Genomic DNA, 13,917 nt, shown 5'->3' with positions numbered 1-13,917 from the left:
GGTTTTATTTAAACACTGTATAGGCAGAATGTATTCTGTACCGTATTCAACACGTTTTTTTCATCTGTTTTCACTCAGGAGGACCTTTCCAATGTTCCAACTTTTCCTGAACTTGATGCCGCATACATGGAACCAATCGACATCACTGTTGAAGGCGTTAAATTACTCATTAGTAACCTCAAAATATCTACTTCCGCCGGTATCGACAACATTAATTCTAAGATTTTAAAGAACACCATCGCTGCCTCAAGCAAGATCTTATGCCATATTTTTCAACAATCTCTAGCATCTGGAAAGTTACCCACCGATTGGTTAATAGGAAAAATTATACCAATTCACAAATCTGGAGATGTTCATACACCTGACAACTATCGGCCCATATCTTTAACCTGCATATGTTGCAAAATGCTCGAGCACATAATCACTTCCCATGTCTACAGCCACCTAGAAGCTCGCAATTTCTTTTTTTCTAATCAGCATGGTTTTAGGAAGGGATTTTCTTGTGACACGCAATTGTTCGAACTAACGACTGACTTTTCTAAAGCTTTTGACCGAGTGCCCCACTGTGGCCTAATTTCTAAATTATCTGCCCTACGACTTGACTCTTTAACATTATCCTGGATTCGTAATTTTCTTTCTTTTCGAGAACAGTTTACTGTTGTTAACAATTTCTCTTCCCCGCCTTCTTCTGTTAGCTCTGGTGTGCCACAAGGCAGCGTCCTCGGCCCCTTACTCTTCTTAATCTACATCAACGACTTGCCCACCCAGATTACTTCCTGCATGCGCCTTTTTGCCGATGACTGCATAATCTACCGTCCTATTCACACGACTGACGATCACTTGAAACTTCAAGCAGATCTTAACCTTATCGCTAACTGGTGTAACAAATGGCTCATGACACTAAACTTTACAAAGTGCGAGGTGATGTGCTTCAGCCGAAAATGCGTGAATTCTAAATTTTCGTATCATCTTATTAACACTATGCTTTCCCACACTTCATCATATAAATACCTTGGAGTTGTTCTTACAGAGAATATTTCATGGGCCCCACACATCACTTCTACATGCGCCAAAGCATCACGTTCTCTTGGCTATCTACGACGGAATTTGCGAAATGCCCCGCCAAACATTCGAAAACTCGATTTCCAAACATTCATTTTGCCACAGTTAGAATTCGCCTCCCCAATTTGGTCCCCTCATCAAAATTACCTAATAAATATGACGGAAATGATAGAAAACAGAGCAGCGCGGTTCATATCCCGTAACTACAGTATAAACTCGAGCATTACACATATTAAACTAGACCTACTGTTGCCGCAATTAGATATCCGCCGCAACATCGCTCTTCCGTGCTTATTCCACAAATATATTTACACTAATAAACGAACCCGGTTGCAACTACAAATACCCCACTCTTTTTCACGCAGATTACATAACCAGTTCAGTTTCATGCGCATATACGGTAAAACAAAGGCATTTAATTCATCGGCACTACCACGTGCCATCCGTCTCTGGAATGACCTCTCTGATAACATAGCCTCCATATCTAATCCCGACACGTTCCGCTTTCAGTTACTCATGCTTTTCCAATTTAATACCGTTCACGAGCCACCAATCTTGTGTATGTTATCGTGCATTTTTGCCATGTTGTATATGATTTTCATAAACGGTATTCCTTTGCTCTGTTAACAGTAACAAGTGTTCGTGTGCCTTCAGATATTGCTTTGTATTCCTAGTGCCTTCAATATTGTGTAACACGGTAATCTTTTTATAGCACTGTTCCTGTTGGCAATTCGTACTTCTTATACATTTTACTGTTTAATATGCCCCCCTTACTTTATTCCCTGCCATAGGGCCTGTAAGGTTGTTTTGAATAAATAAATAAATAAATGCAATGATGGTAAAAAAGCAATCGCGTTGCTTGGCTCGTTGATAAGTTTTGCGCTCTTGGCGCCATACGCAGTGGTGGGCCGCTCTCGGAGACACCGCAGCCGACAGTTACGATCGGTATGTGCAGCTGGCTCTGCGCAGCTGGGTGTTTGCCACCGGGTAAGTCATCATGTCACTGGGCATGTGACATCGTCCTCACGCTGTCTTCGTCCCAACATTGTCGTCATGCAGCCAACATCAAGCCATATAACGTCATCGACTCCAGGCGCTTCTCGTCACACAGTAGTCGTCTTACGCTCGTCTTCGTGTCATTGTCCTCGTCCCTTTGTCGTGGTCATACCACGTTCTTCGTTTTGATCGATATCATTCCTTCTTCGTCATTTCATAGTAATTGTGCTGTCGTCATTCAATGGCAACTATGCCGCAGCTGGCATCGTCGTCATTACGTCATCTTCATACCGTCATTGTCATTGAATCATTATCATGCCCTCGTTTTCGTTCGGTCGTTGTCACTGCAGATTCGCCATCCCCTTTACGTAGAAATTCACGCAGACAGTAGAAGTTGCAGCGCCATAGAGCGATCGTTGCGCTAAGGAATCAGCAATACACTCTTAAATATAATAAACTGTGACCCGGTTCGCATAGTAATCCAAGTCTTAAGTGCAACGGAACAAACGACCGGAACATTTTTATACCGGTTAATTTGATGAGGCAGTAACGAGAGAACAATGTGAAAGATAATTTATGACATAGGCGCAAACTACGGGGGTACTCCGGGGCTCGTGGACCCTTGGGAGTTTCCCTTAGGGAGCAGAGACTGGCCCCTCTTCTCCCTTTTTCCTGGCAGAGAAGCCTACCCGCCCATTACAGATACATACCTTATATGGCATTACCAGAATTTTGTCACCCACATCATTTCAGGTTTCTTTAGACTTGGCTCAACCTTCTCATTGAGAATTTCATTGTGGCTATAGCTTACTACATCGCTGTAGGTGCGGACGTGCACGGCTTTTAATTCATACTTTCGCTTTATGAATGAAAATCCTCACAATAGGGGAACAAGCGCCTTAGAACCACTAGCTGTGGCTGCCTCATCCGTATTTTTCGTTTAAAGATTGTTTTAAATCTGCAATCTAAGCACTACGAACATACACGGTATATTTAAAAATACACGCATCTCAATGTTCATTATACTTTTGAAAGAGAATGAGGTAGCCAATTAAAAATTCTTTTTCAAGGAATGGATAGACTATTGCTAGTGAATATGTCCCTTAATGTTTGTTTATTTATTTATTTATTGACTTATTTATTTATTTTGTAGTGGGTAACATGCATGTGGCGCTGTGCGAACTGCCACCGCTGCGGCGCGAGACCCGAGCTCGGGCTGCTGATACGAACGGCTAGGACTCGCGATCAAGAGCGACTTGCGATCCCTCGTACGAGCTGCAATAAACCCCCTTTCATTTGGTGGAGCTGCGGGGTAGACCTCGGAAACTGGAACTCCGAAGCCGGACGCTACCGACTGCTACGACCATGCCTGACGAAACCACCCAGGAAGATGCACCACAGCCTCCGGCGGTCATCGTTTCCGGTGTGTTGCGCCAGCGTGATCCTGCCATCTTTAGCGGCACCGATGATCATGACGTGTAGGATTGGTTGTCATCTTACGAACGCGTGAGCCAGCATAACAAGTGGGACGACGTCACCAAGTTGCACAACGTGTTGTTTTACTTAACTGGCGTCGCGAACCTCTGGTTCCGAAACCACGAACACGATTTCGGAACATGGAGCACATTCAAAACAAGTTTCGCTGAAGTGTTCGGGCGCCCCGCTGTGCGCAAGCTTCGCGCAGAGCAGCGCTTACGGAGGCGTGCGCAACATCACGGTGAAACTTTCACAAGTTACGTCGAAGATGTCATTGACCTGTGTAAGCGCGTGAATCCGTCAATGTCAGAACAGGACAAGATCAAACACATTATGAAAGGCATTGATGAGGACGCCTTTCAGATGTTGTTAGCGAAGGATCCGCGTACCGTGGCCGAAGTTATCAATTTGTGCCAAAGTTTTGACGAGCTACGGAAACAACGCATCTTAGCTCGGCGCCCACCGCCTACGGAAGATTCGTTAGCAGCATTAATTATTGGCGACAACCACACAACTTTGCTGACGCAAATAAAAGAATTTGTGCGCGAGGAGGTCGCACGACAGCTCTCGATTTTGCCGACCACAGAGAAGCCTTCTCAATGTTTGGCTCCAGCGCTCCGACAGATAATTCAAGAGCAAGTGACCGAAGCTCTTCCACCTCCGTGTCAGCCGGCTCCCGTGGCCGCGCCTCTGACGTATGCTGAAGCAGTTGCACGGGCGCCTCGTCTACAGAGGTTCTCTCCTCCGCCTTCAGCGCCTCGCCCGCCGGTGTTCTCTCCTCCGCCTTCGCCTCGCCAGCCGGCGGATCCCTTTTTCAGTGCACAGCAGCAGGGTCCAAATCCTTGGCGCACTGCTGACAACCGCCCAATATGCTATGCCTGCGGTACCCCGGGTCATGGAGTGCGCTTCTGCCGCCGGCGCTTGCCGGCCTTCGTGGGCACCCCGCGACGACCCAGCTCCGACTTCCGACCTTTCCGTATGCCTTCACGACCACCACCGGAAGTGTACGCTGCTGATGACATACCGGCACCGCAGTCACAGCTCTACGGCACTCGTCGCTCGCCTTCCCCTCGTCGGCGCTCACTCTCACCCATGCGTCGTAGACCCAATGCCAGTACTACTGAGGCGGAAAACTGATTTCCGCAGTTCCTGAGGCACGAACTGCGTCATCGTCGGAACATCAAAGTCCTCGTTTTTGAAGTCATTGAAGTGTGCGTTGATGGCATCAAATCCCTTGCGCTCGTCGATACAGGTGCTGCTGTGTCCGTGATTAGTGAGAAGCTTTGTCGTGCATTGCGGAAAGTGACCATGAAGCCTTCGGTTCCATTGCTTAGAACAGCCAGTGCGCAACAAGTACAGCCAGTCGCTATGTGCATTGCCAGAGTGCTGATTCGAGACATTTTGTATTCCATTGATTTCTTTGTGTTAACTTGTTGCTCCCACGATGTCATTCTCGGTTGGGATTTTCTGTTGCGCCATCATGCCGTCATCGACTGTGCACGTTGTTACGTTTCGCCTACGACGCGCGGTTTAGCCGGCGCGGCTGCAACAAAGCGGCAGACATTTTGGCCCGTTCGGCGTCGCCGCTACGCCTCCCCGCCAAGCGCGTCCAGGCATGTTCCGATGCCACGTGTCTTCATGTGCGTGTGTGAGTGTATGTGCATATTGGTGCCCACGCTTGTCGAAGCGCGGCAGCCGGGGAGAGGAGCTCCCAACAACTGTGAAGCGAGGGGGTCTGACAGGCGCCTACACGACAGTGTGAGCCACCTTCTCCTCCCCATTGTGCCCGACCGGCGGCGACACGACAGTGTGAGCCACCTTCTCCTCCCCATTGTGCCCGACCGGCGGCGACACGACAGTATGAGCCACCTTCTCCTCCCCATTGTGCCCGACCGGCGGCGACACGACAGTGTGAGCCACCTTCTCCTCCCCTTTGTGCCCGACCGGCGGCGACACGACAGTATGCGTCACCTTATCCCATTGTGCCCGAGCAGGCACAGTCACGTGCTCGTTTATAGAGGGGTTCCTTCTTGCCCTCAACTGCGAGAGTATAAAAGCAGCTGCCCCCGGACGCCAAAGGAGGGCTCCGATTTCTTCTGTTGAGTAACGTGCTCTCCCGTCTCTCTACTTCGGTCAACCTGACCGCCAACTCTTTGCGATGTTAGAATAAACAAGTTGTTTTGTTGTTACCAGTCGACTCATGCTTTGCCGGGACCTTCGGATGCTTCCAGTTGTACCCCAGGCCGCCAGGCCAACGCTACCCTTGGGGCTTGCGACCTAGGTGCAACCACGGGCGTCAGCGCCGAGTTCCCAACAACTCGTGCCAGCGGCGCGACCACAACAACTGTCTGCCAGCGGTGAGATCGCGACAACGGAGGCCAGCAGCGAAGATATGCAGTTGACTGTATGCTGAGCAGCTCAACGACGATCCGGGAGCAGTGCAACGAGCCCTGTGTGATGACTGGTTGCCTGCAGCGGAACGACTGCGCTGAACTCTTGGCTGCGAGGTTTGGTGAGTGCGGGACTTTCTTCTTCTGAGCTTTGCCAGGCTTTTGTTAGTGTCAGAAACAGAGCTGGTAATTGTGGTTGTCGTTGCTGCCGGGTTAGATTGCGGCAAGACAATAATAGGCAGTAGAGAAAGCAGCATTCAGAGCAGCCATGGATTTGAAGTCGTTGCGCAAACCGAAATTGCTGGAGCTTGCAAGAGAGTTGGGTCTGGATGTCTCAGACAAACTCAGAAAACCTGAACTGCTAAGGGCTATTCTTGAGTTAGAAGCTGAGGATGACGAGCTGTCGGAATGCCTTGAGACCATTGAGGAGAGGGAGACTGCAAAAAAACAGGAGCGAGAACGTAAAGAACAAAAAGAGAAAGAAAAAGAAGAGCGCGACCACGCTTTGGAAATGAAGCGTCTCGAGGTAGAGATGGAACGCGCTCGTAATGGAAGTCAGGCACACGGTGCAGGAGAACGAGTATTGTTCAAAATGACTGACCTGATGCACCCGTTTAAGCTTGGAGAGGACATTGGTTTGTTCCTGGTTAACTTTGAGCGAACGTGCGAGAAGCAGGGGTTCTCTCGGGAAACGTGGCCACAGCGCTTGCTCACTTTGTTACCCGGCGAGGCGGCCGACGTAGTCGCTCGCTTGGATAGAGAGGAGGCAGAGGATTTCGACAAAGTGAAATCGAGTCTGCTAAAAAAGTACAGGCTGTCAGCGGAGGCGTTCCGTCGGAAGTTTCGGGAAAATGAGAAAGGCAGAAGTGAGTCATACACAGAGTTTGCGTACAGGCTAATGTCAAACATGCAGGAGTGGCTCAAAGAAGAGAAAGCGTTTGGTGACCACGAGAAAGTTCTGCAGTGTTTCGGGCTAGAACAGTTTTATAGTCGGTTACCTGAGAACGTGCGGTACTGGGTCTTGGATAGGCCAGACGTTAGTACAGTGGCTAAAGCCGCCGAGCTAGCCGAGGAGTTTGTGACGCGTCGGGCTCGCGGAGCTAAGGACGGTCAAAAGGGTGAATTTGGCTCGAAGTTTGAGAGGCCGAAGTTCACGCCCATGAGATTAAAGGGGGACACGCGTAGTGCGGATGCGAGTGAAAGCAGTCCGACAGAACGTAAGGAGACGGCGGCAGCCAAACGCAGAAAGCGGTTCGAGATGAGGCAAGCGCGCGTTTGTTATACGTGCCAGAAGCCGGGTCACTTTTCGGCGCAGTGTCCGCAAACAAAAACAAAAGTTGTGTTTTTGTCATTATGCAACACTGACGAGAACATGAAGCTTCTCGAGCCTTACATGCGAGACCTCCTCGTGAACGGGAAAGAGTGCCGAGTGCTTCGCGATTCCGCAGCTACGATGGATGTAGTTCACCCGTCTTACGTAGAACCCCATATGTTCACGGGCGAGTGCGCATGGATCAAGCAAGCCGTGGAAGCTCATAGCGTGTGTCTGCCGGTAGCAAAAGTGCTTATTGAAGGACCTTTCGGAGCGCTTGAGACGGAGGCGGCAGTGTCATCTATGCTGCCCCCCCCCCCAGTACCCGTACCTATTTTCAAACAGGTCCGATCACCTCCTGCGCGAGAAGGGGCTTTTGTTTGGTGAGGCTAGCGTTCAGGCCTTAACCAGATCGAAGGTTCGGGAGCTCGCTGCGAAGGCGGTAGTTGCGGGGCCGACGTTATCAAACAATGAGAAAGGGTCAGAGGCGCAGCAAGCCGATATTCAGAGCACGCCCGAACTGAATAAACTTGAGTCTGTAACGTTAAAGGCACCAGATACCGGAGAGGAAAATCCCGATGCGGGAAAGTTAGAAAAGCTATCTGCAGATTTGCTCATCGCGCCTACGTCAGACGGACTTGATAGATTGCTAAAAGTCAGCCGGTCGGCTTTGATAGCCGAGCAAAAGAAGGATGGTAGCCTAGAAAACATACGCTGCAATGTCAAGGAAGGTATCGCCAGGAAAAATGCGCGTTTTGTGGAAAGAGGTGGAGTCCTGTACCGGAAGTATCTAGACCGCAGAGGAGTGGAGTTCGATCAGCTGATCGTTCCTCAATGCTATCGTCAGGATCTGTTGCGCTTGACGCATGGGGGTTCGTGGTCCGGACACCTTGGAGTTAAGAAAACTAAGGACCGTCTCTTACAAGAGTTTCAAGGTCTGTTCTCTGAGAGGCCTGGTAGGACTTCTGTCCTTACTCATGACATAGAACTTACCTCCCCAGAACCAGTACGATCCAAGGCGTACCGGGTGTCACCCCGCCAGAGCGATATTATGGAGGCTGAGGTAAAGAAAATGCTACAGCTCGGTGTTATTGAGGCAGGTGAGAGTGATTATACCTCCCCCTTGATTTTAGTTGAGGTACCGGGCAAGGAACCTCGTCCTTGCGTCGACTACCGCAGGTTTAATTCCATCACTAAGGATCAAATTTATCCGATCCCTAACATCGAGGAGCGCCTTGAGAAAGTTAGTAGCGCTCAGTTTATTTCCACCCTAGATCTTGTCAGGGGTTATTGGCAGGTTCCACTTACAGAAGAGGCTAGTAGGTATGCGGCGTTCATTTCACCAATGGGAACATTCCGTCCTAAAGTGTTGAGTTTTGGTTTGAAGAACGCGCCATACTGTTTTTCAAGCCTCATGGATAAAGTGTTGCGGGGACAGCAAGAATTCGCTTTACCGTATCTAGACGACGTAGCGATATTCTCCGCATCCTGGTCTGAGCATATGGCACACTTGCGGGCAGTGCTAACACGCCTGCGCGAAGCGGGCTTGACAGTAAAGGCTCCTAAGTGCCAGTTAGCACAGGCCGAGGTTGTCTACCTCGGTCACGTGATTGGTCAGGGTCGTCACCGCCCCTCTGAAATAAAGGTGGCTGCTGTGCGAGACTTCCCGCAACCGCGCACGAAGACCGATATTCGGTCGTTCTTAGGTGTCGCCGGCTACTATCAGAGGTACATCCCCAGGTACTCTGATATCGCGGCTCCCCTGACGGATGCTCTAAGAAAAACAGAGCCTCAAACAGTCGTCTGGGACGAGACAAAGGAAAGAGCTTTTAGCGCCCTAAAGAGTGCCCTAACAAGCCAGCCTGTGCTACGATCGCCAGACTATACAAAAGGGTTCGTTGTTCAGCGCGATGCTAGTAAGCGAGGCATGGGCGTTGTACTGTGCCAACGGGAAAATGGAGAAGTAGAACACCCCGTCCTGTATGCTAGTCGTAAGCTGACCAGTCGTGAGCAGGCGTATAGCGCCACCGAGAAAGAGTGTGCATGTCTCGTGTGGGCCGTTCAGAAATTGTCATGCTATCTAGCCGGCTCGAGGTTTATCATTGAGACGGATCACTGCCCTCTCCAATGGCTGCAGACCATCTCTCCCAAAAATGGCCGCCTCCTGCGCTGGAGCCTCGCTTTGCAACAATATTCCTTTGAGGTGCGTTACAAAAAGGGGAGTCTCAACGGTAACGCCGATGGCTTAAGTCGAAGCCCCTAACGTAGGAATCAGCCTCAAAATTGTTTGTTACTGATGTTTTTCTTCCTGAGGCAGAATTTTTAACATATTGTTTTTGTGTAGTGTTTCAAAGTGATGATATGCTTTCTAGTGCAATTTTCCAATTTGTGGACGCGTTCTGAGTGCTGCTAGAGTACTGTAAGGAACTAGGCAGTGGTATAAAAGGGGAAAGAGCCTGGCAGGGCTTAGTGAGGGTTGTGCCGTGCTTGCTGACTGAGCGGTTGAGTTTGAGCGTAGTTCTAACGCTTGCCGGGAACGAGAACAAAAAAGTGAACTCTCTCGAAGTCACTTTGCAGTGTCCCGTGCGAACCTGAACGAGAGAACGAGGCCTTCTCTGTGCGCTGCGCTCAAGAAACGTCGAGGGACGCCCGACTTCGGTTATGAGCATCATCGAGCGACATCCCTCCGGACAGCGGATGCAGTCCCCTGTCCATCGGGATCTCCTTCCCCCGGCGGGGCGGTCTGTTACGTTTCGCCTACGACGCGCGGTTTAGCCGGCGCGGCTGCAACAAAGCGGCAGACATTTTGGCCCGTTCGGCGTCGCCGCTACGCCTCCCCGCCAAGCGCGTCCAGGCATGTTCCGATGCCACGTGTCTTCATGTGCGTGTGTGAGCGTATGTGCATATTGGTGCCCACGCTTGTCGAAGCGCGGCAGCCGGGGAGAGGAGCTCCCAACAACTGTGAAGCGAGGGGGTCTGACAGGCGCCGACACGACAGTGTGAGCCACCTTCTCCTCCCCATTGTGCCCGACCGGCGGCGACACGACAGTGTGAGCCACCTTCTCCTCCCCATTGTGCCCGACCGGCGGCGACACGACAGTATGAGCCACCTTCTCCTCCCCATTGTGCCCGACCGGCGGCGACACGACAGTGTGAGCCACCTTCTCCTCCCCTTTGTGCCCGACCGGCGGCGACACGACAGTATGCGTCACCTTATCCCATTGTGCCCGAGCAGGCACAGTCACGTGCTCGTTTATAGAGGGGTTCCTTCTTGCCCTCAACTGCGAGAGTATAAAAGCAGCTGCCCCCGGACGCCAAAGGAGGGCTCCGATTTCTTCTGTTGAGTAAAGTGCTCTCCCGTCTCTCTACTTCGGTCAACCTGACCGCCAACTCTTTGCGATGTTAGAATAAACAAGTTGTTTTGTTGTTACCAGTCGACTCATGCTTTGCCGGGACCTTCTGATGCTTCCAGTTGTACCCCAGGCCGCCAGGCCAACGCTACCCTTGGGGCTTGCGACCCAGGTGCAACCACGGGCGTCAGCGCCGAGTTCCCAACAACTCGTGCCAGTGGCGCGACCACAACAACGTGCTGAGGTTCAGTTCTCCGTTCTGTGCGATTTGCCATCTCGCGACTTTCCAGTTCACGATCTTAGCAGGATCTGTGTAGCTTCAGATACTGACCTTCCTCCTCACAGTGCTGTATTTGTCCCTCTTTCATGCGCATCGCTTGCCGAAGCGACGGTCATGTTTACATCCGCTGCCGTCTTCATTCGCCGCCAGCCTATATTGTTGCCTTTCGCCCTCCTCACGGTTCACCTTGGTGCTGCAGAAATACTGATTTCTAACCCAAATTCGTGCACTTTGGCTTTGCACTGTGGCGAGACTATTGGCACCATTGTGTCTGTGGACGCTGACGCTATTGTGCACTTCCCCATGGCCGACGACGTCGATACTGCCAACGTAACAGCACTGACGCCCCATGTGCCATCTAACCGAGTCCCACCGGATGTTTTTTGTCGCTCCATTGCCGATGACCTCGAGCCGACACAACGTGAGCGGCTAATTACTCTTTTAAATGAGTTTCACGCGTCTTTTGACTGGAACCAAGCATCGTTAGGTCGCACAAGTACCGTCTCTCACCACATTGATACGGGACACCACGCACCATTACGCCAGCGTCCGCACCGCGTGTCATCCGCCGAGCGTCGTGTCATCGCCGAGCAAGTTGAAGACATGCTTGACCGTGGTGTTATCAAGCCATCCTGCAGCCCTTGGTCATCGCCCGTAGTACTCGTTAAGAAAAAAGATGGCTCGATTCGTTTCTGTGTGGACTATCGTCGCCTCAACAAGCTTACACGAAAGGATGTCTATCCTCTACCGCGCATAGATGACGCCCTGGATTGTCTACATGGTGCTGAATTATTTTCTTCTTTGGACTTGCGATCGGGCTATTGGCAAGTGCCAGTGGATGAATCCGACCGCTCGAAAACAGCTTTCATTACGCCTGATGGCCTGTATGAGTTTACGGTAATGCCATTCGGCCTCTGCAATGCGCCAGCGACATTCGAAAGAATGATGGACAATATTCTGCGAGGCCTCAAATGGAAGACGTGCCTGTGTTATTTAGACGACGTGGTAGTTTTCTCCCCTGATTTCACCTCTCACCTCTCTCGTCTACGCGCCGTCCTTACTTGTCTTGCCACCGCCGGCCTTCAACTTAACTTGAAAAAGTGCCGCTTCGGCGCCCGCCAGCTGACCATACTTGGCCATGTCGTTTCCAAAGACGGCGTCCTTCCCGACCCTGACAAACTTCGTGCTGTCGCAGAATTTCCGCGGCCGACTACACTGAAAGAGCTCCGAAGTTTTATCGGCCTTTGCTCGTATTTTCGACGCTTTGTACGCAATTTCGCCTGCATCACCGCTCCTCTGACGAAGCTCCTGGCTGGCCCAGGTGACCTTCGCGATTGGACTCCGGCATGTGACCAAGCCTTCACCACTTTGCGTCGTCTGCTTACCTCACCACCTGTTCTACGCCACTATGACCCGACTGCACCGACCGAAGTTCATACGGACGCCAGTGGCGTTGGTCTTGGAGCCGTCCTTGCGCAACGCAAGCCTGGCTTTCCGGAATATGTGGTTGCATATGCGAGTCGGGCCCTCTCGAAGGCAGAAACCAATTATTCTGTCACAGAAAAAGAATGTTTGGCTATAGTTTGGGCGTTAGACAAATTTCGCCCTTACTTGTATGGCCATCCGTTCGATGTTGTGACAGACCACCACGCGCTCTGCTGGCTTGCGTCACTGAAGGACCCGTCAGGCCGTCTTGGACGTTGGGCTCTTCGGCTCCAAGAATTTGACATTCGCGTCATCTATCGATCCGGGCGCCAACATTCTGATGCCGATGCACTCTCCCGATCGCCCTTGAGATCCGACGAAACGCCACCCTCCCCCGTAGAGTGCCCGGTTGCTACACTTGCTGTTACTGACATGCCGTCTGAACAGAGGAAAGATCCGTGGATTGTGTCTCTCATTGACATTCTTCACAGTTCTTCGACGGCTACATGCCCTCGAGCCCTTCGTCGCCAAGCCACCCATTTCGTGCTACGGGACGCCATCTTGTACCGCCGAAACTATCAGCCGGATGGTCGCAAATGGCTGCTAGTCCTCCCTCGCCATTTGCGCTCCGACATATGCACGTATTTCCACGCCGACCCCCAACAAGCTCATGCTGGCGTCCTGAAAACCTACGAGCGGCTCCGTCAGCGCTACTACTGGCGCGGCATGTATTCTTATGTCCGCAAATACATTCGGTCATGTGTAGCCTGTCAGCGACGCAAGACATCTCCTCATACGACTGGCCCTCTGCAACCTTTGCCGTGTCCTGCACGTCCTTTTGATCGGATTGGCATTGACCTCTATGGGCCTCTTCCATCCACTGCTAAAGGAAATCGCTGGATAATTGTTGCAGTAGACCACCTCACAAGATATGCCGAAACTGCTGCACTTGCTTCGGCTGCTGCTCGCGACGTCGCCGCATTCCTGTTACGGCATTTCATCTTACGGCATGGCGCACCGCTAGAACTGCTCAGCGACCGAGGCCGTGTCTTCTTATCCGAAGTTATTAATGAGCTACTCGCCGCTTGCCGCACTATTCACCGCACCTCTACGGCGTATCACCCACAGACTAACGGTCTCACGGAACGGTTCAACCGCACTCTGGGTGACATGCTCACCATGTATGTTGCGTCTGATCATTCCAATTGGGAGGATGTCCTCCCTTTTGTGACGTACGCGTATAACACCGCCGTTCAGGCTACCACAGGCTTCTCCCCATTTTTCCTTCTTTATGGACGTGAACCATCCACTACCCTCGATACCGTGCTACCATATCATCCGGATGCCTCTGAATTCACCCCTCTTTCCGAAGTTGCTCGCCATGCTGAAGAGTGCCGCCAACTGGCTCGTTCGTTTACGTCGGATACCCAAGGTATCCACAAAGATCGACGCGACAACGGGCAGCCCACACAGTCCTTCGCCGTGGACTCTCACGTCTGGCTTCAGCTGCCCTTCCAATCCCCTGGCCTTAGCCCAAAGCTTGCTCCGAAATATCAGGGTCCGTACCGGATCGTCGCGTGTACATCGCCGGTGAATTATGTGGTCGAACCGGTGACGCCATCTTCG

Source organism: Dermacentor variabilis, chromosome 9 (assembly GCF_050947875.1).
Source record: "Dermacentor variabilis isolate Ectoservices chromosome 9, ASM5094787v1, whole genome shotgun sequence".
NCBI classification, from domain to species: domain Eukaryota; kingdom Metazoa; phylum Arthropoda; class Arachnida; order Ixodida; family Ixodidae; genus Dermacentor; species Dermacentor variabilis.
Note: the sequence above shows the minus strand (reverse complement) of the source record.